Here is a 4,010-nt window from a genome sequence, read left to right as displayed (position 1 = left end):
TTTATGATAAAGGAATAAAAATGTTAAAATTAAATGTAATTCTTATACACCAAATAAGATTAATTCTATATATGTTTTAAGAAGCAATAATGTGTATCTTGATTATTTTCATATTACTTTTTGATTATAAGTGATGATGCATGGCTTTTGTAGGGAAGACTAAGTATGAAGAGTTAGATTCACTTAATCATTTTGATTGAAAATGCATTACTACAAAAATAAATATTAATTTTTTTTATTAATGAAATTATGTTTGATGATTTAATTATGCATGATGATTTGAAGTAATAATGATTTTTGTGATTTATGATTTATTGATCTTGATAATTTTTATAATGAAATTTGCTCTTTCGGTTTTAAATGATGATGCATGTTTTGATTTGGCATAAAAAACTTGGGTATGCTTATATGAAATCAAATCATTTAAATTGAAACAAAAAGGGAAGAATGCATGTTTCTTGTAAATATCTGTAAAGTTTTTCAATTTTTCAATAAGTAATTCTTAGTGATGAATCTATTTTATGTTATCTCTTGAATTAAGAAAAGTGATTTTGATGATAAGTTTGGATTTGACAAATTAAATTTAAATAAAAATTTTCCAAACGAATCATAAACTTTCTTTTGATTTCTCTACTTGAGCTATCTTTTATGAGAATCAAAATATTTTTTTATCTTTGATGATTCCTTCTTACCATTTACTAAAGAAGAGACTTATGCAAGCAAACTACAACCTTGATAATGGTTTATAATGATTTGAAATTGTGTACGTTATATGTTGAAGACTCGAAACTATATTTTGGTATCATGCATACCCAAGTAATGTTAATTTGAAAATTTATTGATTTGGTATCATGCCCAAAGTGATAACGTTGATGACTTGGCATTTCTTACAAGAAAATTTTATGGATTGAGGTTTATTTATTTTTATCCAAATCATGATCTTGATTTCTTGATATTTGACACTTGAGATCTTTCTATGAATCAAGATCTTATTTTTGAACTCACATAGTTCTTTTTACTATTTACTAAAAAGGAGAATTATTTAAATGAATCATGATTTTTCTTGTAAATTCTTGGAATTATAACACGAGATTTTTTATGAATCAAGATCACTTACCATGGTTCTTTTCACTATTTGAGTTATCTAAAACGAATCAAAATTTTTCTCTTGATTTTTCAATATTCATAATTTAAAATTTGGTTCATGACTCCCTTGTATTTATGATGTGTATATCTCTGGTTAAGATTAGAACATTAATATAAAAGAAAGATTTTGTACTATTATATTCTTCCCTTCTTTTTGACAATGACAAAGGGGGGAAAAAGTATTGCTAGCTTGCATATTTCAAGGAGAAAAACTTGCTATAAAGCAAAATTGCTAGCTTGCACTTCTCAAAAGAGAAAAAGAACTCGCTATCTTGAACATCATCAAGAATTGCTAGCTTATCTAGAGAAGCAAAAGTGCTATATTGCCTATCTCAAGAAGCAAAACTTGCAAACTTGCATATCTAGAAAAAGAAGCTAAATTTGCAAACTTGCACAACTTAAAATTATTGCTAGCTTGTATGTTGTAAAACTTGCATATCTCAAAAATTTGCTAGATATACTTCTCCTTTTTGTTGATGACAAAGGGGGAGAAGTAACGATGATGATTTAAATCATGTGTAGTATTATATATTTTTATATTATGAAACATTGCATGATTTTCTGAATTTAAAGGTTCTATCAATATGACATATTGATAGGGGGAGTTAACTCCGTCATCAATTGGTTGTCATCATCAAAAAGAGGACGATTATTAAATCTTGAATTTTGATGATGAAACTAATTGATAATGTTATGATCTAATATGTGTTTTGAGTGATGCTATACTAGCTTCGATCAGGAAAAAAAATTAAAGCATGAAGAATCAATGTTTGGCCGGAGTGGAACATATCAGAAGATTGGATGTTGAGCTAGAGGATCGGTTGACGTGTCGACAGAAGGCTTAATCCCATGAGTTCGGGCATCGAGCCTAGAAGAGCAAACATTGCACCAAGGAGATCGAAGTTGTGGAGGTTAACATGTCGATTGGGCAAAAGAGGATGATGCGTCGAAGGATTGGACGAAGCGCTGATGAATCAATGACATGCTAGACAACATGTGATTAATGCTTTATAATAATTGTCTAGATTGAAGTAGTTTTAATTATAATTGGGTTGGTTTAGAATGTAATTAGGCCAATTCAATTAGAGGCCAACTCGGCCTAAAGTGGGACTGTTTTGGGCAAAGAAAAAGGCCCATTCAGCAACCCAAAAGTTAGGTTAGGCAGTGGCACCGCTAGTGACTCAGTCTCCGAGACATAGTCTCTAAGATTGTGACAAGCGATAGTACCGTCAGACTGGGCAGTGGTACCGTCCAATGTCAGTGCTGCAGGCAGTGGTACCGCTAGGACCCGGGAAACTTGGGATGAGACCTTTTTTGCTCCATTTTTGAAGCTATTTGGAGTCTATAAATACCCCAACTATTCTTGCATGAATAAGCATGAATTAGAGTAGAAATGGGTTATTATTATGGGTTATAAAATTGCTAAATGTCCTCCTCCTTGCTTTCTAGTTTTGAGATCATTCAAGAGAGGTGTGAGGCTTGTAAGGGTTGTCCTCTAAACATGTGAAAAGGAGAAAGAGTGTAAAAAAGTTCTTTTTGGCTAGAGGTTCTTTTTTGTTGCCTCCTCCTATTCTCCTCTCTCCCTCTCCTCCTTATACTACAACCCCTATTTGGGGCATATGGATAGCAAGAAAGGGCAGTCCCTTCTTGATTGCGTGGTGCGCGCGAGGAAGAGATTTGGACAGTGATTTGAGGAGCATCTTCATAGCCCTTACCATGTGGATCATTGCTAGAGAGTAGGACAGTTGACCTTCTTCATCCACTCCCACAAATCTGTAGGTTTTCAGGGATATACGATCTCCCTATGTAATTCTCTTATATGCAGTTTTTTTGGTTTCGTAGGTTTTTACGCACTAACTTTTGCACGACGATAAAACCTTCTTTTCTACAAGAATTCTGAGATTTTATTTTTTTGTTCTTCCATTATGCATGTGATGTCACCCCAGATTTTCCAATAGTGATATCGGAGCCAAGCTGCTCATGCAAAAGATTGGCTTTTAAACTGCGTGTGTTATGTTCAATCGTGTTGAAATTGTTTTACGCGATTGCTGCGATTTTTTGTTGTAGTTTTCAAATTTGTATTATACCTTTTCTTGCTATTAAGAGGTGTTTTTGATAGGGCTTTTGATGTCAAATTTATTGACACAAAAGGGGAAGAAAGGGCAACAATTGTTGCTGCCCCTTGGATTAGCCGAATGCTGCTTGCAGCCTTGGCCGAGAGCTCCAATTTATTACTCTCGGCCTAGCTAAAAATAGCAAGAACGAGAGTAGCATGGCTGCCCTTAACTTGCTGCATGGCAGCCCTTGTAGCCAAGAGTTCTGGCCGCATGGCGCACCTATAGCCCATGGCAGCCTTGTAGCCATAGTTTCCTGGCAACAAGGGACTCCTTGGTGGCTAGGGTTTCTAAGCCATACACAGCAGTCCAGTGGTCTAGGATTCCTAGTTTTCGAGGAGTCTCTATATGGTAAGATTTTCGTGCTTAAGAAGGAACTACATGCCATGTGGGGAACCTGCAATATGGGGCACCCTATGGTAGGGTTCCCAAAATACTACATATAATTAACTAAAATAGTTTAATTAATTATTATTATCTAATAGTCACATGGTGATGTGTATATGTGATGTATGATGTGGATGCATGATCATAGACCGTGTGATGTGATTATTATTATTATTAGAGTCTGCGAGCCTCTAATTTATTTCTCATTTATTATCGGGCCTACGTGCCTATGATTAAGTTGTAATTACATCAGGAGGTGCAGCGAGAGTATGGAAGCGATAGTGGAACCCACAAAGCCGAGACAAACGATCGCAAGATATGAAGATGCGTCGAGATGTCGATGGAACCGACGATGATAAGATG

Source organism: Musa acuminata, chromosome BXJ1-2 (genome assembly GCF_036884655.1).
Source record: "Musa acuminata AAA Group cultivar baxijiao chromosome BXJ1-2, Cavendish_Baxijiao_AAA, whole genome shotgun sequence".
Classification (NCBI taxonomy): Eukaryota; Viridiplantae; Streptophyta; class Magnoliopsida; order Zingiberales; family Musaceae; genus Musa; species Musa acuminata.
Note: the sequence above shows the minus strand (reverse complement) of the source record.